This window comes from Stenella coeruleoalba, assembly GCF_951394435.1.
Source record: "Stenella coeruleoalba genome assembly, chromosome: 18".
NCBI lineage: Eukaryota > Metazoa > Chordata > Mammalia > Artiodactyla > Delphinidae > Stenella > Stenella coeruleoalba.
In genome coordinates, this window is record NC_137164.1 from 17,967,263 (window position 1) to 17,991,466 (window position 24,204).

The following is a 24,204-nucleotide window of genomic DNA, read 5'->3' on the forward strand; positions in this document are numbered from 1 at the left end:
CTGGTGCAGTGGTTAAGAATCCACCTGCCAATGCTGGGGACACGGGTTCGAGCCCTGGTCCAGGAAGATCCCACATGCCGAGGAGCAACTAAGACCATGTGCCACAACCACTGAGCCTGCGCCCTAGAGCCTGTGAGCCACAACTACTGAAGCCCTTACGCCTAGAGCCCGTGCTCTACAACAAGAGAAGCCACCGCAGTGAGAAGCCCACACACCGCAACGAAGAGTAGCCCCCACTTGCTGCAACTAGAGAAAGCGCACGCAGCAACGAAGACCCAATGCAGCCAAAAATAAATAAATAAATAAATTTATTTGAAAAAAAACCATACAGATCTGTAAGGAGAGCAAAGTATATCACCACCACCCTTGCCTAACTAATGTAATTTCAAATTATGGTTATGTAGACAGATAAACTGAAATGAGCAGACTCAGCTCTGGACCCCATGCTGAGGTGACAAGTGAGGTTGAGACTTCAGAACAGAGAAAAAGGAAGCAGGAACTGGCGTCAGTAGAATGCAAGTAAAATAACTCCAAAAAGAGAAAACCCCACCCTAAGGAGGGAAATACTAAGGTTTAAGACTCCTTAGACAAAAGGGACTTGAAAGTACACAGGATCAAAGAGACCATCTCAGAAAGGTATTGCTTCTGGCAACAGAATGACTTGGAAGGGTCACCATTTACCTGGAGGCTCGGTGGTAAAGAGAATGAAGAGGTAGTAGAAATTAAGGATCTTGGTGAAACAGAGTAGAAGATAGATGAACCCTTTTTCACCCAAAAAGGAGTTACTGATTTTTAAAAGTCTGTACTTTATTAAACCAACAGAAGGTGCTGTTGAACTAAAAAAATCCAGTATTTCTTCCAAATCCCTCACTCCTGTCTATGTACCGTTGTTAATTAGTTTAAGAAAATTGAAACCCTTCAAAATGAACAGAAAATGGCAGGCAACACCCATATAAGGTTACTATAAGTAGAAAAAATAAAATGAGAATCAAAATATTTCAGCTGATGGAAAGTCTCCCCCAAAGCTTACTCAACTAAAGAGCTAAAGAAAACTACCTGAATTAAGTACTCCTAACTGAAATACCCTTAAACAAGCATTTGCAGAGATAAAGTTTCAAATTCAGAACCCCAAGACAAAAAAAGAAGGGAAGAAATGGAAGGTGAATTTACTGAACTCAGGAAACAAAATGAAGACAAAAAATAATCATCTTTTAAAATGAAGCTGAAGTCCAAGATACCTAATGGAAAGAATATAAGGGGCATTGAGAAAAAATATGAAGACAGCCAAAAGAATGAAAATTAAATGAAGAAAGGTAAAAAGTCAGAAAATGATTTATATAGATTATATGTAAAATTAGAGTTCCTAAGAAGAAAAAAACAGTAGCTGAGGCAATATTTAAACTTAAATCCATGAAAACATTCTGGAAGTAACAGAAGATTTAAATCTATGTATTGAAAATGCTCCTTGTGTACTGGGAAAATTGATCCCAAGTAGTCAACACTAAGTCATGTCCTAATAAAACTATTGGACTTTGAAGATAATGAAAAGTACCTCTGGGCTTCCAGGCAGAAAGAAGAGTTTAGCAACAAACTTCTCAATGGCAACATACAAAGCAAAATAGGCATGGAACAAATTTAAAGTCTATGAAATTGTAAGCCAAGGATTTTATAACTATGACTCAATCTCAGAAGAAAATTAAAACTATGATAAATTCCACTATATTAAAAAAATATTTACATGGTGAAAAATGCCATGAACAAAGTCAAATGACAAGTGACAAACTGGGAAGAAATATTTGAATATACAGCACAAAGAGCTCATTTCCTTAATGAAAATAACCTCCAAAAATCAAGGCAAATTACCATCAACCTGGTAGAAAAACAGGCCAAAGATATGAAAATAGATTTCATGGAAAAAAATGCAGATGACAAAACATATAAAAGATGTTCAACTTCAGTCATACAAAGAGAAATACAAATGAAACCTATTCTAAAAACCACAACTACACTAAAGCCTTTCTCACCAAAATCTGTAGTTATATAAAATATTCTATGGACTGTGGGGAAACAGGCACTTTGATGCATTTCTGGTGGGGATACAAAAGCACAAAGCCCAGGAGGGAATTAAGTAGTATCTGGCAGAATCACATATGCGTGTGTCTTTTGACCCAAACATAGGAATCTGTTCTAAGGACACACAGGCATAAAATATAAACTGGCATTTGTATCAATTTAGTCACAACAGAATTACTTGTATTAGCGAAAGATTGGAAATAACCAAAATGCCCATTAATAGGGAACTGATTAAAGTACATGCAACAATGGAATAATCTTCAGGTTGATGGTGTCCCTTCCAAGTCACCCTTTTCACTAGAAGGCATAAGGAGGATGTAGAAAGTCTCCATGTACCAATATCGGGTGATCTGCAGAATATATTACAAAGTGGAAAAAACAAAGACACTGAAGAGTAATCTATTAAATATGTAGAAGAAAGGAATGGGAAAGGTGCCAATGATAGAGTTCTCTAATTATAACTTGTTTACATGGTTTCAATCTTAGAATCATGTATGTTTACATATTCAAAAATTAAATTAAGTAAAAAGGTAGAAAGAGAAGAAAAATCTACAAAGAAAATAAATTTACATAACTATATAGAAGTTTGGTGACATAGCCACACAAGAAAAGCAACAATTTTAGTGACTTTAGAACATAGATTTTGGACTGTACATTGGCCCTCTGTATCTTCAGATTCTCCATCTGCAGAGTCAACCAACCATGGATCGAGAATATTCAGGGAAAAAAATTCCAGAAAGTCCCAAAAAGCAGAACTTGAATTTACCCCTTACTGGCAACTATATATCATGTACATTGTATTAGGTATTACAAGTAATCTAGAGATGATTTAAAGTATATGTGCAATGTGCATAGGATATATGCAAACCCTATGCCATTTTATATAAGGAACTTAAGCATCCGTGGATTTTGGTATCCATGGGGGGATGGAGCTGGAACCAATCCCCCATGGATAGCAAGGGATAACTGTATCTTCTTAGCGGGGTATATTCAGTAGTATAATTGTTGTATTGCTTTTTTTTTTATTTTTTTTTTTTGCGGTACGCGGACCTCTCACTGTTGTGGCCTCTCCAGTTGCGGAGCACAGGCTCCGGACGCGCAGGCTCAGCAGCCATGGCTCACGGGCCTAAGACGCTCCGCGGCATGTGGGATCTTCCCAGACCCGGGCACGAACCCGTGTCCCCTGTGTCGGCAGGGGGACGCTCAACCACTGCACCACCAGGGAAGCCGATGTATTGCTATTTTTAAAGTATTTTATGTCTATTGTTGGGTAAAATAAGTGTTGCAAAATGTTAATTGTTGAACAAAACCACAGTAGTTTATCAGGGCTATGACTTAGAAAATTTAGTCTGGAAAGTCCTTTGATAGATTGAGCAAAGTGGAAATGAAGTACAAAATTACACAGAAGGACAGCTAACATAACAGAGTACAGGTTACGTAGCAGGCTTTGTGCTGGGCACTATATATATGCTATATAATTTGGCTCGTGCAGCTACCCGTTGAGACTTGTGATATTATTTTCCTAAGAGGGATGTTGAGATTTAAACCCAGATCTATGTGATTCCAAAGCCTGTGTTTTTTCTACTACATTATTGCAGGATATACATCAAATATTGAGAAGAAAGAACATCCAGAGCTAAATGTTCTGTTTAAACCAGTAGTTGCTGCTCAGAAAATAAAGATGCAGACCCAAAGTCAGTTGTTTATACGTTCTTCATGCAAGAGCATTGTATTAAAGGAGAGAGTGTAAGTTTTCTCTTATTTCTAATGGGAAAATGTAAGCATACACACATGCACACATACACGCCCTCATACTGATGTTGGAGATAGAAATTTTATAAAAGTTGCCATTGATGACTGAAATTAGTGACAGATGTGAACTAAAATTATGGCAAAGCAGAAAAGAAAAAATCTAGCAGGCATGGGTTTTCATGATGCTGTTAAAAGCAAAAAACCTTTCAAAGCTTCCCTTCGTGACACTTTAAAGCTCTTCTAAGCTTTGCACAACCTTTTTGTATTGGCCTTTAAGATACTAGTTTAGATAAGGTGGTTTCCTCCTGTGGAAGGTTAGGGCTGATGGAGATTTCAGTGGTGCTAGAGTTCCCCTCATCTAAGCCACCCCTTCACATTTATACTGGTTTTCCCTAATGATGAAATATTTTTATTTGGTTCAGTACTAATTTTTAAAAAGTCTGCCACTTGAACTAATTGGGGTAGGGAGATATTCATATTTTAATTTGATTCATTTTTATATGATTCTGATGGAAATTCAATTTATAATTCTATGTACATGATAATAAGGAAAACGTTGAAATTTCTATAAAGATTTTTTAAATTAATTTTTAAGCTTTTCTTTTTGTCAGAAGCTGTGTTGATCAGTGACTTTGGTGAAGGCTGAGAAAGTTGAAGAAAATTTGCAGATGATACACAACTTCTAAGGTAAGCTAATATAATAACTCAGTCAAGATTATAAGTATCCTTGACAGACTTATAGACTACAGTTAACACACTAAAATAAAATTTACAGGAGTAATTATTATATCCTGATTTAAATTTTACAAAGCAATTGTAGGAGTATTAAATAGACTTCCATTTCTGGTAGTATGATAGACAAGACATCCACCAAATATGTAAAATACTAGATTCAGTATTTTAAAAATCCTTTAAAATGAATGGATGAACCTATAAGAAAATAAGGGAAACTTTCTGGGGCTAGAAACCAAGCAAGTATATTCTGTGAGGTAAACGAGTGCTGAAATCACTGAATACTTTGGGGGCATCCATCAGTTTCTTTTGGCATAGAAACTTGTGCATGGAGAAGAATGGAGACGGAGGAAAATTCCCTGCGTTCTGCAAAGTGAAGGGGGCCTATCAGAGACCATCCTGGAGAGTCATACAGCTCTGGGTGGAGTTAAAATCCCCCTGAATAATTCCTGCTTACATTCACTTGGATTTGATGCCTTATTTTATACTATTTTCATGATCCTTAAACTCTACAAATTGAGAGTTTTAATTTAAAATAGACTTGGGTCTGTAACACTCTTCAGTACCTGCCAGAAACAATCACAAATCCTCCATGGAAGGAATTATCAACCTAGTTATCAAATAATCATAGTTAAAATTCTAACAAATATACTCATTTTTTAAAAAAAAAACACAAAACATACAAGGGGAAAAAATCAAAACACTATGAGCAAGAGTCAGCAGAAATCACAACTGAAACAGATCTACAGATATTTCAGCTATTAGAAATATCCAATACATAAGATAAATATATTTAATAAATAAAAGAGGGATTCTAACCAAATGTAAAATAGATAGCTAGTGGGAAGCAGCCACATAGCACAGGGAGATCAGCTCGGTGCTTTTTTTTTTTTTTAAATAAATTTATTCATTTATTTATTGGCTGCATTGGGTCTCCGTTGCTGTGCGCGGGCTTTCCCTAGTTGCAGTGAGTGGGGGCTACTCTTTGTTGCAGTGTGCAGGCTTCTCATTGCAGTGACTTCTCTCGTTGTGGAGCACGGGCTCTAGGCGTGCAGGCTTCAGTAGTTGTGGCACACAGGCTTAGTTGCTCTGCGGCATGTGGGATCCTCCTGGACCAGAGCTCAAACCCGTGTACCCTGCATTGGCAGGCAGATTCTTAATCACTGCGCCACCAGGGAAGTCCCCAGCTCGGTGCTTTGTGACCACCTAGAGGAGTGGGATAGAGAGGGTGGGAGGGAGACACAAGAGGGAGGAGATATGGGGATATATGTATATGTATAGCTGATTCACTTTGTTATACAGCCTAAACTAACACACCATTGTAAAGCAATTATACTCCAATAAAGATGTTTAAAAAAAGAGGGATTCTAAAACATAAATAAAGAGTAATAGACTATAAAAATGACAAGGCACATTAAAATAAGAATGAATTAGAATATCAGAAATGAAAAATCCCATAATAGAACTTAAAAATTAAATAATATGTTAAACCAGCATATAAGGCACAGTTAAAAAGAGTAAGAAACTATAGTTGACCCTTGAGCAACACAGGTTTGAACTGCACGTGTCCACTTATGTGTGAATTTTTTTCAGTAAATACGTACTTGAGTACTACATGATCTGCAATTGGTTGAATCCACAGATGTGGTTACCGCAGTTATAGAAAGCTGATTGTAAAGTTAAACATAGATTTTTGACTGTTGGTGGTTGGTACCCCTAAACCTCAAGTTGTTCAAGGGTCAACTGTGCATGGAAGGCCATACACAGAGAAAAAAGATATAGGAAAAATAAAAGAGATGGCGAGATGATTTAATCAGAGTAGCAGGATACAATTTATGAAGAAAGTTAGTACTAAAGTAGAACACTTCAGAGTAACCTAAGATGAGCTTCTCTAGAGAGAAAGCATCATCCCCTTTGTACGGGCAGGAATGAAAAAACAAAACCAGAACTAATTTGTTTTTAATGGGTTCCCCAACTCATCACTTAAAAGTCAGCACTTCCTCTTTGTCTTACTTTTTTTTTTTTTTTTTTTTTTTTTGCGGTACGCGGGCCTCTCACTGTTGTAGCCTCTCCCGTTGCAGAGCACAGGCTCCGGACGCACAGGCTCAGTGGCCATGGCTCACGGGCCCAGCCGCTCCGCGGCATGTGGGATCTTCCCGGACCGGGGCATGAACCCGTGTCGCCTGCATCGGCAGGCGGACTCCCAACCACTGCGCCACCAGGGAAGCCCTTACTTTTTTATTCAAGACAAAGAATATAGTAGAACAGGAATGTGATTCATAATTTTAAAAAATCAATTGGAGATTTATTCACAAATATTTGCTGAGGATAAAGCAGTAAACAAAACACAAAAGTTCCCTTCCTTCACATTAGTTTATGTTCTAGTGTCATTAAAGTTGTCAGTTACGAACTAAAAATCAGGACAACAGCAAACTTATTCCTTTCCTTTTCACTCATAACTTTCCTCAACATGGGGTTATAATGGAAACTCAGGGGTATGCAGAGTTCACCATAGTCATAGAATACAACAGTGTAGAGTGTATACATTATATATATCAGAGCCTACATTTTTAAAAAAATGCCTATTTCTTGTGTCAAAAAAATTAAAAATGCCTGTTTATAGAGAAACGTAGCTGCTGCTTTTAAAAAAAAAGAAACATTTTTTTCCACTTATGAATGCTATGGTTGAAAACTTGATTTTTTTCTTTTTAAACATTTGTTGAGTGACTAATTATTGAAACCCTTAAGGATGAATTGGATGCTACAACAGCTGCTCTTTTGGGATTAGGTGATGTTCTTCAGGGAATTCATGCCTGAATCTACTGTATACAATTTCTAGGTGCTTTATTCAACCAGTGCCAGTGGCATTTCATCTTTTAACCTTGGCACTCCAGTTATACTTTCTCTTGCACTTGGGAGGGTAGCTACATTTGCCACAGATCGACTTATGTCGGTGGTAGGCCTTAGAGCCACAATAGTGGCACAGCGTGTGTGTCTTATTGCTATGCTTTGCAAATGACGACATTCCCTTCCTCATCTCGCTTCTGATCATTACAGAAAAGAATAAAAGAAGAAAAAGTAATCAATCCTAACACCCAAAGAAAATTACTTCTAAAATTTCATTGTACTTCCTTCTAATTTTATCTATGTAAAATTATATGTGTGTATGTACACACAAATAGTTGTGTGTATATATATAATTTAAAAGTGAATTTGAGGGACTTCCCTGGTGGTCCAGTGGGTAGGACTCCACCCTCCCACTGCAGGGGACACGGGTTCGAGCCCTGGTCCAGGAAGATCCCACATGCCATGGAGCAACTAAGCCCATGTGCCACAACTACTGAGGCTGCTCTCTAGAGCCCACGTGCCACAATTACTGAACCCACATGCCACAGCTACTGAAGCCCTCACGCCTAAAGCCCGTGCTCCGCAACAAGAGAAGCCACTGAAATGAGAAGCCTGCACACCGCCAGAAGAGTAGCCCCCACTCGCCACAACTAGAGAAAGCCCGTGTGCAGCAACGAAGACCCAACGCAGCCAAAAAAAATAATTAATTAAAAAAAGAAAAGAACGAGCACAGCCAAAATAAATTAAAAAAACAAAAAAAAAACCAAGGGGGTAATCAGCTGTGTCAGATGAGTGAATCAAAGGGATGGATAGTGTTTCAAAGCAACACTAATAAACTGCTCACATTTAAAAAATAAAAGTGAATTTGAAATACTCATATTTATTCTATTTTTTATTTAACATATTTTTCTTATATGAATATATGACACTTTAAAATATTATTTTGACACCTCTATTAAATTTATTATAAGATGGTAGCATAGCATAATTTATTCAGCAATTTCTTTTTGTAAACATTCCAGGCTTTCCTATTATAAATAACATTACGATAACATCGTTGACTATCTGGCCATATCTCTGATTATTTTCTCAGGATAGCTTTCTGTTAGTAGAAATAGTCTGTTAAAGAGCATGAATATTCTGATAAATTGTTTTCTAGATATATTCTTAGTGATTTTATTCTACACAGCAGCATATGAGAGTTTGTCTCACCACATTCTTGCCAATGATAGTTTATATTTTAAAAATCTTTCTTCTATTTCTTAGGAAGATTGGTTCTGTTTCTTATAACAGTTATGCTTATTTTACTAAGGTGAAAACTTTTCATCTGTATTTTTGATTTTGTATTGAGATGGAGAAATTGTCGGTCTTTTAGTAGTTGGCACAAGAATTTTTTTTTTTGCAGAAAATGCTGAATTTGTTTGGAAGAAATGCCTTGATAATTCATTTGTGATGAATATTGAGTCTACAAGGGGCTTGTTCAAGTGTGAGAAGATGATTGTTAAATTGGTTTTTTTTTTTTTTTTTTTGCGGTACGCGGGCCTCTCACTGCTGTGGCCTCTCCCGCTGCAGAGCACAGGCTCCGGACGCACAGGCCCAGCGGCCATGGCCCACGGGCCCAGCCGCTCCGCAGCACGTGGGATCCTCCCGGACCGGGGCACGAACCCGTGTCCCCTGCATCGGCAGGCGGACTCCCAACCACTGCGCCACCAGGGAAGCCCCTTAAATAGACTTTCCAAGTGAAATGCTGTATATTGTGTAATGTGACTCTCACTGTGACCCCACAAATAAAAACGTATGGAAATTAGGAAATCCTTGGTGTACCTGGATTTCTTGCAGAAGCCAGTGAAGGGGCTGAATGCTAAATGTTGGTTGATATGCGACTAAAACATTTGGCCAAGTGTTTAGGGAGCAGCTACCATTTGGGTTACTTCTTCCCTCTAGGAGATATCTCTGTGTCTCACTGTTCTCTTCACTCTTTCCTTTACCACTGACTTCTTTTCCCACTAGGATCTTTTAGTTTTACCTCTCCCCAGGCTTCTTCCTCTGACAGTAAATATATGTGCCTAAGCAACAAACAACCCTCCCTGCCCACCACTCCATCTCAGAAACTTTTTCCTGTATGCTTCTGTCTTAACCATGATTTTCTTTTCTCCCTTTTTCCTAGTTCGCTTTCTTTCCCCTTTCCTACTGTTTCCCCTTTCTTTTTTCATGCCAGTCTTCAAGATTTTCCTAAAACATTTTCCCTTGCCGGGAGTATCTTCCCCCCTTTTCTATCTCCCTATTCAGATCCTAGTACTTTTCCAAAGTGCATCTAAATTCCCATTTCTTCCATTAGTTCTTTATCTTTTCTCTCCTCACTAGGTAATCTCTATATTGTACCTTATAATACTTGGTCCTTTGGTTATTTTTTCTTCCCTTTACATTTTCTCCAGTCTTTATATTCTGGTGTAATTGTTTCATATACGTAAATAAGTTTTTTTCCCCAAAAGTTGTAAGCTCCCTGAAGGCAAGTCCTTTGTGAAAGACTTATTTTTAATTCCTTAGACAACGCCGTACTACAGTAGGCTTGTAGAAACACCAATAAAGAGTTGTTACATGTAATTGAGTGATAGTGGAGAATTAGGCTATAATGTGTAGTTAATTTGAAAATCAGTTATATTTGAAAATTTTCAGAGTTATTGATAACACTGCATGGAAAACAGTGACAACTTTTGTATGTGATTATCAGTGATGAAAGGCCAAAATCTTTATTTAAAGTAAAAAAAAGTTTATTACTATTAGATGACCACATTACAGCTTCTTTCAAAGGAGAACTGGCATCATAATTTTAAATCCTAATTTATACTTGTATTATCAGTGAATAAGTTAAAAATAGATTATAAGATAGAAGGGGCGGGGGAGCAGCAGCTACTGTAATATCTACATGTAGAGAAGTGGTTAACAAAATTGGTACACCAATATTAAGGAACACTATGCAGCTCTTTAAAAAGAATGAAGTTTTGGGGCTTCCCTGGTGGCGCAGTGGTTGAGAGTCTGCCTGCCGATGCAGGGGACACGGGTTCGTGTCCCGGTCAGGGAGGATCCCACATGCCGCGGAGCGGCTGGGCCTGTGAGCCATGGCCACTGAGCCTGTGCATCCGGAGCCTGTGCTCTGCAACAGGAGAGGCCACAACGGTGAGAGGCCCAAAGAATGAAGTTTATCTATCAAATCTGGCATGTAAAGAAATCCAGGATCTACTATTAAGAAAAACAAATAACTTATAAAACAGTATGTGTGGTATGATCCCATGTTTTAAAAGTTGTATGTATACTCGAACAACATGTATGTCTGTCTGTGTTTGCCTGGAAACAAATGTCAGGAAGAATAAAACTAAACTATTATTAGTAGTTAACCTTGGGGAGTGTAATTAGAGAAGAGGAAGGGAGGGGATTTTCAAACAATAGAGAAGCATATAAAATTAAAAGTTCATTTTTTTTTTTTTTTACAGTGAGCATTTATTTTGAAATCAAAAGGCTAAAAGATATAATGTATATATAAATTTTTTTTTTTTTTTTTTTGCGGTACGCGGGCCTCTCACTATTGTGGCCTCTCCCTCCCGTTGCGGAGCACAGGCTCCAGACGTGCAGGCTTAGCGGCCATGGCTCACGGGCCCAGCCGCTCCGTGGCATGTGGGATCCTCTCAGACCAGGGCACGAACCCGTGTCCCCTGCATCTGCAGGCGGACTCTCAACCACTGCGCCACCAGGGAAGCCCTAAAAGATATATTTTTAAAGAATTAATATAGCAAGAAAAGTACACTAGTTCATATTTTATTTGTAAAACGAGATACCATTCTGTGTTTGCATTTATTAAGGGTATTTTTCTGTGGTCAGTATTTATTAATAGATTATAATCATTTCTCCTATTCTAGATCATGTTTTATAAGTCTTCAGAGTTATGGTAAAATGTGTTTTATAAAGATAATGAAATCCAACTGTAGTTACTGAACTAATTCCATAGAGATTTTTCCATTCAGTGAATATGTTTTATTATAATTCTATGTGTTGTTTGCTGTCAATGTCTTTGAGTCTGAAAATTAAATATCTTGTCAAAAAGTACTTTCCATTATCAACAATCTTCAAACTGTAGAAAGAGATACTTTGAGACTAGTTTCCCGTGACATTTTATTTTATTATTATTTTTTTGTGAATGAAAACATATTATTTAAAGTCCTACAATGAGATGAAGGATGTTGGTTGAGTTTGACTTTCCTTTCATTAAAGACTTCAGAAAAGGCTATTCGCTATTTGAAATTCTAGCCCCCAAGATCTCATGTAATAGCAAGTGTGCTAGAATCCAGGTGAGATGCTGGCAGACAGAGCTCTCTCATGGCCATCTCCTAGGGTAGAGGAGATTCCTTACTGTAAGTCACTACTGATAAGTTGTTTGTGTGACTGCTGGGGGAGAGATTTACAGAGTTCTGTGAGAGTCTATTCTCATCTTGCTCGGTTTGGTCAGGAGCGGGAGACCATGTGTTTTTGCTGATTGAGTCGAACCTGGAACCCCCAGGGTCTTTTAAGTTGTTTTCATCTGATTGTTGGTTCTTTTGGGGAGAGGCAAACGGGTTGAAGTTTCTTCTACCCTGTGATGTGGCTGTGTGTTGAACTCCGTTTCAAAAGATGACAGCTGCTGTGTTACTCCTAAAAGTCCACCCACCTCCACACTGAGAATGACCCAGATGACATCTACATAGTAGAGTCCTGTAGCAGTGCACATCTGTCACTGTTCCTGATACATTCCTGCTCTGCTGGGGTTGCACATCTGGACGCTGACATCTGCAATCACTTGGGGCTCTAGCGATCTCACCATTACCATGTTCACATGTCCAAATTGGTCTTCCAGGGGTTTTTTTAAGACAAACCCCTGGAGGCCAGGCCTCTGCCCCAGAATTTTGGATCTGCCATGTTTTTATAAATTGAGTATCAGGAGGTATCAACTCCCCTTCTCCTATGGTGACATCTTCAACAAAGGACATAGAGGGCTCACTGATGTTTGGGCTCTCAAAGTCATAATAGGCGCCAGTTGCTGCTTGTAGGTTCCAGTTGGTCATGTCCAGGAAGAGGGCGCAGACGGCCGAGTTGAGCTGGAAGCCGAGCAACCGCTGGAACTCAGAGATGAGCACGTCCTTGACGGTGGTGCCCAGGCAGCTGAACTTCTGCATCAGCTCGGGGTCCAGGTTCACGTCCATGCCCTCCATGACTGGGGCCGGACACTCGCTTCCCCTCCTCCTCACAACTGAGCCGACGCCGGGCCGGGGCCCGGGAGGTGCCCGTTGCTAGCTGGCTCTGCGACCCCGCTCCTCGGAGGTAGGCCCCGGGCCTCTCACCAACCATAGGGATAAACTCACTCAGCTGCTCACTCACTCTCGCACCCCACCCCCGCGCCCCCCTAGTGCCGCCGCCAACGCCTCCTCTCGCTTCTCCCTCCCAGGACATTTTAAACTGAATAATTTATAACTCAAGGTCTTCTGTCCCTTTATTCAACCTAATTCTCTCTTTGTCCTTTCTGTGTTCTTTTTAGATCCTGTTTTCCTTCCTGGTTCTAAAGCACCAGCTTACAAATTGTACTTTTAAAGAGTTATAACAGAAATAATATGATTTTCCAACATAAAATGTTTTGTATAGCTCTGATTTCAATAATTTGTAGCAAAGTGAAAGTTTGTAAAAACTCAGAAAATTGGAAGATGACGTACTTTATAAAAAGAGAACGAACATGTGTCAGTTCTTGATAGGATGAGAGTTGTTCTTTCATTAAAAGCTATGTTGTGTTCTTAATTGATTCAAGGAAGAACTTTTCATACAAGTATCAACTGTGGAAAAAAACAGAAAATAGATCCATCAAAGAAGGGCAGGGAAATAAGAGAGTCATTACCATCTGACTATGGTTATAGCACTAAGCCCATTTTTGTTGGTTATGATGATATTGTATTGATATATTGTATCTGAGGATTCCATGATTTCTTTCTTACCTCATTCTTTGTTTTTCCTTGAATTGGGAAGTTGGAGGAATACCATAGCATGTATTTCACCTGGTTATTGTTTGTGCTGCAATTGTAAGTGGAATTGTAACTATTGAGCTTAGAATTTGATGTATGCAAGTTATAGCCTTTAGCTTTTCTTCTTACTACATTTATATGATTTTTTAAAATTATTATTTATTTATTTATTTTGGTACCCCTTCATTTCTTTTTTTTTTAAATTAACTTATTATTTATTTATTCATTTTTGTCTCTGTTGGGTCTTCATTGCTGTGCAGGCTTTCTCTAGTTGCAGCGAGCGGGAGCTACTCTTCATTTGCGGTGCGCAGGCTTCTCATTGTGGTGGCTTCTCTTGTTGTGGTTCCGGAGCATGGGCTCTAGGTGCTCGGGCTTCAGTAGTTGTGGCTCACAGGCTCTAGAGCGCAGGCTCAGTAGTTGTGGTGCACAGGCTTAGTTGCTCAGCAGCATGTGGGATCTTCCCGACCAGGGATTGAACCCGTGTCCCCTGCATTGGCAGGCGGATTCTTTTTATTTCCTTTTTCTTTATTTATTTATTTAATTTATTTTGTTTTTGGCTGTGTTGAGTCTTCGTTGCTGTGCTCAGGCTTTCTCTAGTTGCGGCGAGTGGGGGCTACTCTTCATTGTGGTGTGCAGGCTTCTCACTGCAGTGGCTTCTCTTGTTGCAGAACACGGGCTCTAGGTGCGCGGGCTTCAGTAGTTGTGGCTCTTGGGCTCTAGAGCACAGGCTCAGTGTCTGTGGCACATGGGTTTAGTTGTTCCGTGACATGTGGCATCTTCCCAACCAGGGACTGAACCCATGTCCCCTGCATTGGCAGGCGGATTCTTAACCACTGTGCCACCAGGGAAGTCCCTATATGATTTTTGATAACATCAATTTTCACTCTGCTCAAATGCACATTCTATTACTCCACTCTCATTCTCTTCAGATGATCTTGAGTTCTTCTTTTCTGAGAAAATGGAAACAATCATGTGCTTTCTAACTTTATTTCTCTTTACCTGGACAGTTTATTTTACTCATACTTTCTCTTCCTTTTTCATTTTAGAAATATATATATCATTCTTCTTGGGGTTAAACTTTCCACTTATGTTCTTGATCCCATATTCCGTTGTGGGCTTAAGACTCTTGCCTCACTAATTATCCTCTTATCTTGCATCTTTCTGATATCTGTTCCACCCAATCTACTGAGAGTTTAAAAAAAAAAAAGCAAGCAAGCAAGCAACAAAAATACCTTTCATTAGTCCTTCAAGCTCTCCTTCTGTTCCTTATCAAAACACTTGGAAACAGTAATATATGCTCATGCCTCCGTTACCTCATTCCTAACCTCTTACAATCCTAATTTTGCCCTGGAATATTTGTTGTGTGTCAGGGACTACTACTCCAACCTCTCATCCAGTGTTCAAGGCAAGTCAGTTGAGCCATGCTACCTGGATCAGAACGAATATTACCAATTTCCCAGGAGGACTGGCTTGGAGTCCTCTGCCTGCTTTATGCTTTGCTGTAGTACCGTATTCTCTGGTGATCCCAGCCTGGCTTTGGCCTCTCTATCAGCCTATGTCTTTAGGATTTTAGGGGAATATGAATTCTTAAAGGTCCTTTTCCTTGTCCTAAGTGGTTCTCTGAATATACCTATTTCCCCTGATACCTTTGGTTTGTAAGAATTGAAAGAGGGCCTTAGAAATTAGATTACAGGTTTAGGCAGGATGCTCATCACTGCTCTACAGTATTCCATATTGTTGCACCCTTCATATTCTTGATGTTCTCCTTTTTGTTCATAGTGATAGTATACTTTTCTGGTTCTCCTGTCCTTCTCTAACTACTGTTTCTTTAGTCAGTTTTTTCTATCACAACTTATAGACGTTCCTTAAAGGTTTGTTCTTGGCTTTCTTTTTGGTCTCTCATATTGCACTGGCAGAATGAGTGACCCCCAATATATCTCTGGCTCTGTTTTCTCTCCAAGTTCTATGCTATGTGTTCAACTGCCTCTGTAGGCATCTATATCCAGAAGTCTTGCTGGCACCTCAAACTTGTTACATATCAAGCAACTGGTTATTTTGCAAAAATTTGTTTTTCCTTCGTTGGTCCTTATTTATTTTGAAAATATTACCCATCTACTCTTTCACACAGGCATGGAAACTCATCATATTGTCTCTTCTCTCAATTACCATCTACATTTATTCAGTTGCCAAACCTATTGTCTCTGATAGGTAGACTGCCTAGTTACTTTCATTGCCATCCTAGACTAGTGCAATTGCCTTTAATTTCATCTCCTCCTGTCTCTCTGCCTTCTTGATTCTTCTTACACACTGCCACATTCATATTCATGAAAGAGAGTTTGATTACATCATGGCTCCCTTTTGCCCACAAATTAACAGTTAAACTCATTAACCTAGTATTAAAGCTCTTCATAATCTGATCCCAACCTGTTTTTTTTTCAGTTTTTTTTAGTGTCATTCACATAGCATTTGCTTCTGATAAGCTAAATTATTGCTTGTTATTTATATCTTGTACTTCCTAATACTGTGTTCTTATCTCCATGTGACCAAATCATACCCATCATTCAAAATTGAGTTCAGTGCACCTTTTCTATGAAACCTGTGATTCCTCAAGGTATGTTTTTTTGGCTCTTCTGAATATTTTGGTATTTCATTAGTCTTTTCATTGGTAATTCATAACTTTTTGCCTTATACTCTATTTATTTTTAGTACATGTCTTATATCCCCTAATAAAATATGAATTTCTTATTTTACTCTGTACCCCCAAAGAGCAGATTTCCCTCAGATGGTTGGATGAATGAATCCTATACATTGAAGTGATAAGAAAGTTGTAACAGAGCCTTGCCATTGTCAAGTGTTCAGGGCCATTGCATTTAGTTGTATGGCTTGTCCACTGCCCAAAGCCTCCTGGCCAGGGAAGTGAGTGGGGCCTGAAATCCAGCTCACATCCCCACTTCTGTCACATCAAACTATGTGCCAGGCTGGTGCAGGGCTGCATCTGCCTGTGAAAAGGGTACTTGTTCTTTGTATGAAGGTGCTATCTGCTGGTTAATCTATGCGCCTGCTTGACTGCACCTGTCTCTTTTTCTGACTTTTACCAAAGTACCATATAAGCTAGTAGCAACCCTGAAAGTATGGACAGTATTAACTGAAGTTCATTATGAAAACTACTTTGTGTCACATAGAAAATACCCTCAAAATGTTTGTTAGAATGAAAGATGTGGATTAATCGAGTGTAAAATAAAGCATTGTTATAGAGCATCTCCTTGATAATTCGCTATTAATCTCAAATTCACAAATATTCTGGAATCCCTGCACCGCTTCTGGAACCTCTGAGACTTCTTGTAATTTTCTTACTTAGATCAAATGGTTAAGGGTCCCGTTTCCCTTGCCCCCACCCCAACTCTGTCTTTTGCTTAGAGTAAATTAGACTAAACTCCAGGGTTTCTGTACTCCTATGCTTTTTAAAAATGCTGCATTCAGGGAATTCCCTGACGGTCCAGTGGTCAGGACTCTGTGATTTCACTGCCGAGGGCCCGGGTTCAGTCCCTGCTCAGGGAACTAAGATCCCACAGGCCTCGTGGTGTGGCCAAAAAAAAAAAAAAAAGGCTGCACTCAAAATTCTTTTAACGGAATTCTTTTGGTCTAGTTGGTATATAAGACAAATTTAAAAGTCCTTAAACACATAGTTAATGACTTGTTGGTGTGTGGGTTATGAGTATCTCTGGAGCACCTACTATAGCACTTTGCATCTACTAAGTGTTTCGTAAATGAGGTTGACTACAAACTGCTTGTGACTCCTCCAGTGGATCTGCCCCATTCAGGAGTAGTGATAGAGCAACTGCAAGTTGGATGATGTACTTTTAATATATGCTAGAGTTTTTTTGTTGTTGTTGTTTGTTTTTTATGAGTGGAGCAGTGTCTAACATTTAACAGTTAACTGAGTCAGGCATGTATGTATATTATTTCACTTGATGCTCACAACTAGTCCTGGAGTATATACTGTTATCTCCAATTTAAAGATATGTTACTTACGTACAATCTGTTTTCATTCAAATCTGGGTCTGCCTAATTTCAAAGATTTTATGGACTGTGAAACTAGGCACTTGATATGAGAAGAGTGTTCAGAATAGTTTATCACATAAAGGCCTTCAGAGACTATATGTCTATATTTATTTATTACTAAATAGATATATGTAGAGATATATTTTATCTTGGCATTAGGGAAACAAGGCAGTCATTCCTTGGACTGGCATAGTAGATGTTACTGCTGAGGGCCAAATATTGCAGCTGCCACTGCAGTGCAGTACCAGTAGGGGGCCAGAGTAGTGCTAGAAAGTGAGAAAAAGATTGATGGTCTCAGCTTTGAGAGATTGCTCTGACATTTTGGAAATACAGCCAATGGGCAGGGGTGTCACCTAAATTTTGTAATTCAAGCTTCCTCCTTCCTAAAAAAAGCAGAAGGTGGAGATGGAAGCAGAGTTAGTATAAGAGAGAAAACAGACTAATGAAGAAGCTTTGTTATCTTGCTGAAGTTAAGAACTTTTAAAGATTTCCAAATTTGGCCAAGGATTAGCAATTAATGGACAATTGGAAACGTGTTTTCATTCTATCAATTAACCCCTATTTCAGTGCAACTTGGACACCTCTAAAGCATTTGTCCTCTGGCATTTCTTCTGTATTCTGCTTTTATGAAAGCAATTTGAGTATCTTTAAGCAAGTTCCAGGGCCACGATGTTAATTCTGTCTGAAATGGGAATTATGAGAAGAACTAGAGCTATCTATGGTACATGGATAGCGTGACAAACTCCTAAGATAATAAATAGATTCTTTGCTTTGGGTCTCCCTTTTTGGCATAAGACTATTGAAGAAAAGTCAAATGTTATTCCTGGGCTACCTGAAGTTGTAGCTGTGGTATTTTGTACCTATACTGTAATCTTTAGGAAGAGAGAAAAATAGAGAAACAAAAGCATAGATGAGAAGCGAGGAGAAAAAAACAGTGAATGGAAGCAACCTAAGTGTCCATCGACAGATGAATGGCTAAAGAAGATGTGGCACATATATACAATGGAATATTACTCAGCCATAAAAAGAAACAAAATTGAGTTATTTGTAGTGAGGTGGATGGACCTAGAGTCTGTAATACAGAGTGAAGTAAGTCAGAAAGAGAAAAACAAATACCGTATGCTAACACATATATATGGAATCTAAAAAAAAAAAAAAAAAAAAGGTTCTCGTGAACCTAGGGGCAGGACAGGAATAAAGAACAGACATAGAGAATGGACTTGAGGACATGGGGAGGGGAAGGGTAAGCTGGGACGAAGTAAGAGTGTAACATTGACATATATACACTGCCAGATGTAAAATAGATAGCTAGTGGAAAGCAGCTGCATGGCACAGGGAGATCAGCTTGGTGCTTTGCGACTACCTAGAGGGGTGGGATAAGGAGGGTGGGAGGGAGACGAAAGAGGGAGAGGATATGGGGATATACATATGCATATAGCTGATTCACTTTGTTATACAGCAGAAACTAAAACAACACTGTAAAGCAATTATACTCCAATAAAGATGTTTAAAAAAACAAAACAAAACAGCGAGAGTAAGAGGTAAATACCACTTAAAAAAAAAAAATCTGTAGTTACCCAAATTAGCAAAATTACAACAATAGGTTCACAGTACTTGTTAGCATACTCAACATATACATATATTTTACAGTGGTAAAAGAGTCATTTCTGCTTTTAACACTTGTTTTGAAAACACAAATTTGTTCCAATATGATTGATATATTAGGAAACATTTGAGCATAATGCAGATTTCTCATTTGCTTTTGTACAGTTTTACGAATGCAGAAAACCACCGAGCTGAACCAAGCCATGGAGAAATGCACAAAACATAAACCATGGAGAAATGCGCAAAACATAGACATGCACACACCTCAAGCATGTACCAGCTGTCTCTGTGTACCACATGTTATATGAGTCACATTCATCCATGTTTGGTGTTACAACTCTCCAGCTGATTTCAGATAATCCTATTTCCACTATTTTGAAATAATTCACAAGCTATAAGTCTCCTAACATCCACCGCCATAAGCAAAATGTCAGGTCTTTTTCAAGAAAAAGTACCATATTTATTGTGGTATTTATGTATTTTTTTAAACCATTTAACGTGTAAAAGTGTGCTACTATTTTTATTAGGTTCCTACTTTAAGAGAAAAAATATGTCTCTGATGAAATTTTTGAGTATTGAGCTCCAACCCGGTTTTCCCCAGAATTCCTGTGATTCTTATTGCATGATATTGCATAGCATGGAGATTTTTAGGAACACTTACCTCATTTTGTAGCAAAACTGACTGTACATGTTAATTTTAGAACATTTGGAAAACACAAGAATGTATGAATGTAACCACTGGTGTTCCAACTAATGTTAACCTTTGGTATTGTTTCCATGTCCAAATAGAAGGAAATATTTATTTAAAAAATAGAACAAAAATTCGGGGCTCATATTCTTTACTAAGTTTAGCATCTTGGAATTTTTAAACTTGATATTATGCAATAAATATATCCCCATTTCTTTAAATGTTCTTAAACAACTTGACCGTGTTATTCTGTATTAATGAATGAACCCTGCTCAATATTCAGTAGGCATGCGGAATGGCCTGCAACTATGCTGGTTGTTTGGACATCTGCTTTGGTTGGCCAATGCCCATGCCACGTGGACCCCAATGATTATAATCAATCACATACTTTGGACTTTAGTTTTGGGGTTTTTTTGCTATAAGTAGTGTAATAAATATCCCTGTATATTCTTCCTTGCATACTTATTCTTAGAATAAATTTGTAGACATTGAATTACTAAATAAAAAGGAATATGAATATTTTAAGCCTTTTGCAACTTATTGTTAATATCCCTACAGGAAAAAGTTATGTTAATTTACACTCTGTGTTAAAGTACTAGAGTTCTTGTTTTATTTTACCCTCACCAATCTTAGAAGTATAATTAAAGCAAACACAAAAACAAACTTTATTATCTATTTAGGTAACTACAGTGTTATTGATCAGGAGAGAAGAATGTGGGGGAAATAGAGGCTGACCCCTTTCTATAGGGAGTTAAATATTGAAGTGGACCATGGGAAGTGGAGTGATGGATAGAACTGATAAATAGGAATTTATTTAAGTAATAAATGAGTGTACTAGGCTAAGAGGTCTTTAAGAAAATGCACGCAAGGTAAGGGTAAAAGGAGGCTATAAAATTTCTGCCTTCTTGCAATAAAAAATGCTGAATGAAAAAAAAAATGTTGAATGACCCAATGATATGAGTAAAGTAGAAAAAAAAGGCGGGGTGAGGGGGAGAAAGTCTATTTAAGACCTTCCAGACATCACTTCCAGTTGCCAGATTTTAAGCCACCCTCTTCATGATAATGATATTGTAAATAAGCAAAGTCACAGGTTAATGAAATGAATCATAATCATTCAAGTGGAGCAACATGTGATTTTGCAGAGCTCCACCTGGGTAGAATTTGAGTCAAAGGATTCTGAGTAAGAGATAATGAGCTCATATGGAAAAGGATAACTAAAAAGGCATATACAGAACCTGAGAGCCTAAGAACTTCCTAAGCATTATGCCTGCGTATTTGTCTCTCCAGTGTGATCACAGCCATGAGCTAAATTAGTTTGAGCAAAAGTAGGGAGGCACAAAGTGTGAGAAAGATATGATTAGAATCTAGGAGAAGCCTGAAAACCCAAGCATCTTTTTCTACTTCTGCCTTGTGGGGCAGTCAACCCCGGAATACAGAGCAATCTAATAGGATGCAGCCTGGGTGTAAGGGGAAGTTCTCCCATTTTTTTGGAAGAAGAGACCAAGAAGGAAGCATTTTAACCTGGGGGCTTGAGTAATGGGCAGACCAAGGAAGCTGGTTAGAGACAAAAATCACAACAGATTCAACAGTTTTTGGCTTTGATGAGTAGAAGACAAAAGGCAAAGTGATTAAAAGCCAAATGATAATCCAAGACCGTTGTATTGTCAAAGAAATTCAAGCCTGAGAAATAAAGTTCTGTCATCCCTTGGCAACTCCCAGACCCCTAAATCTGGCCCCCAAACAGGTAGACTGGCTTCAGCAGGAAAGTTGTCAGTCATGAACCATCCACAATGACCCTCTCAAATGTGACGTTGGAGGACAATTGATAGGGAGGATTCTCCCAGGGATTAGAGAGATTAGAACCAGGGGCAACCAGTTTGGTAGCTAAGGAACTCATCCCCAGGCAGGGAAGCTTGCTCTTCCTGTCCAGCAAAATATCATACATATTATAGATTAATGTTTCCTCACTTACCCTTTTTCATGTGGGAGTATTTATTCCTGGTATCCTGTGTTCCTTTTGCCTTGTTTATTAGATGTCCTGGGTGGGTGGGGGAGTAAATTTATAATTGAGCCATAGAATGCTAGACCATAAGGAGCTACTTCAAATTTGATTAAAAAGCATAAAACCAACAGAGATCTTGGAGCTGGATGCAGTAAGTAAACACTTTTGAGCAAGGGTAAGTGCACTGTTCCTCACATTTGGAAAACTTCTCTCTGGAGAAATGGCCCAAATCGGGGAGAAAGTAAATACAAGGTGAGCCTGCACCATTGTGTTGAACAAGAAAGCATTGAAAGTTCAAGGATTATTGAAACTGTATCAGAAGGTTGTATGAGCTATCTTGAAAGGACTCCCGCTGGCCTAATTTGTGGAAGTTTTAGCAATTGTTTTAGATACCTCTTATATACCATTGCAGATCCTCTAGGACTCACTTGTCTCATTTCACCTCTATGCAAACCCTCATGCAGGCATAACTATAGCTTCATCTCCTGTCATTCTGCAAGCCCTTTGCTACGTGTCGCAGGGCTTCCATGTGGCCACTGCTCTGGGGTCCACTCAGTGCCCAGACCCACACATGTGCAACCGGGAAGAATAGAGGAGTTAAACTCAAGTGTAGGGGAGTTAGTTCCCTTTGGGGAAAGACTTTGATCAATCCAAGATGAGAACCAGTAGATAAATTCTTCCTCTTCCTTTCCCACCCTCCCACCCCCGAACCCTAGGGGTGATCCTGAAATGCAGTTCATATAGCTTCTAAGAGTTTCAGTCTGATAGATTTAACAAGTGGCCAGCTTGATGATGCATTGTCATATTGGCTGACATATTCCTTCTTTGTTTTATTCCCCTATTTCCTCATTCCTGCTCATTGTGATTGGATTTCTTATTAAAATAATATTACATGAGGCTTTTGCTTCAGACCCTGCTTTTGGGGGACAACCCAGGCTACAAGGACAGCACCAAAAAGAATAATGCCTGTAATTGATTGAAACATTGAATTTCTAAAATTTGTGAACCTATAGTGATATTCAAGAGAAGAGAAAGACTTCCCCCACCAAAAAAACGTATCTCTCTTTGCCACCATTGGAAGTGAATATTACTAGCTTCCTACTCTCAAAATTGGTAATTAAATAAAGAGAATTAAACAATTAGAAGTATAGTTGAGGAGAAGCTCTTCTCTACAAAACAGTGCCAGCCAATATACATAGAAAGAATAGAATTTTTAAAATTACCGGTTTGCAACCCTGGTGAAGTAATTGATTTAGGGAAGGATCACCAATGAATACTAAAATCATTGGAGGAAGCACTGAGAGAGAATTGCATATTTGCAGGTTGAAAAAAATATCAGTCTATACCCTACTAGCTAGTCAAAAAGGGAAATGTCTTTTCAATAAAGAAATGTGCTATTATTACCCTAACTCAGTCATCAAACATAGATCACTAATAGTGGGACAATGAGACTGTTGCCTCTTGGTGTGATTCATTATGAACTTATCTTGTAAAAAATGTTTATGTTTTATTATGCTTTCAGAGCTAACTTCCTTTTTATAGGAAATACAGGGGATAGAAGAACAAGTTAAATGGCACCACAAAACACATTCTCAAAAGTTTCTGTAACAGAATTCTCTTGGTCTTTTGAAAAGTCCAGAATCAGTTTTTAAAAAGGAAGAGGAGGGAGGGCTTAACAAATTAAAACATTATTCTTAAATAGATCTGGTCTGAAAAAACTATCTTACCCAGAGATCAAATAAATATCAGCATTTTCTCATAGCTTTTTTATGGTTTAATGTTTCATTCCTGATAGTGATATTTTTGTCTTTTTTTCTTTGTCAGTCTTGTAAGATGTTGAGCAATTTTATTGATCTTTTCAAATAATCGGGTTCTGTTTCATTGATTTTTTTCATTGTTTTTCTGTTTCTAACTTTATTGATTTCTGCTCTTTATTATTTTCTTGGTTCTGCTTGCTTTGGGCTTAACGCCTCTAGTTTCTTCAGGTGGAAGCTGAGGTCATTAGCTTGAGGCATGCTTTCTTTTCTAATATAAGTGCTTAATGTTAAACACATCTCTCTAAATACTTCTTTACCTGCATCCCACAGATTTTGTTGTTAGGTTTTCCTTTTCATTCAGTTAAAAGTAATTTCTTTTCTTTTCCTTTTTAATTTTTGGCCATGCTGCATGGATTGCAGGATCTTAGTTCCCTGACCAGGGATCGAACTTGGGTCTATGGCAATGAAAGTGCCCAGTCCTAATCACTGGACTGCCAGGGAATTCCCCCAAATAATTTCTAATTTCTGCTTTTATTTCTTCTTTGACCAATAGATTACTTAGTAGTGTGCTATTTAGTTTCCAAATGTTTGGGAATTTCTCATATCTTTTATTATTGATTTCTAAGTTAATGTGATCAGAGAACATAT

The 24,204-nt window shown here is 38.4% G+C and overlaps 1 protein-coding gene and 1 pseudogene across 5 annotated transcripts in view; one reads left to right on the forward strand and one right to left on the reverse strand.

Annotated features, from left to right (window-relative positions):
- Nucleotides 1-24,204, forward strand: part of CAB39L (calcium binding protein 39 like) — a 101,046-nt gene that overhangs the window by 10,402 nt on the left and 66,440 nt on the right. For 2 of the 4 annotated variants that reach the window (XM_079903196.1, XM_079903195.1), the window contains exons 2-3: nucleotides 3,672-3,819; nucleotides 4,437-4,512. The gene's annotated coding sequence lies outside the window, so the exon portion shown is untranslated. The remainder of the gene's footprint in view (nucleotides 1-3,671; nucleotides 3,820-4,436; nucleotides 4,513-24,204) is intronic. The other 2 variants (XM_079903197.1, XM_079903198.1) reach the window with 1 other exon arrangement.
- Nucleotides 11,958-12,698, reverse strand: LOC307176803 (protein ILRUN-like; annotated as a pseudogene). Its single transcript has one exon. The product of its transcript is annotated as a protein ILRUN-like (transcript).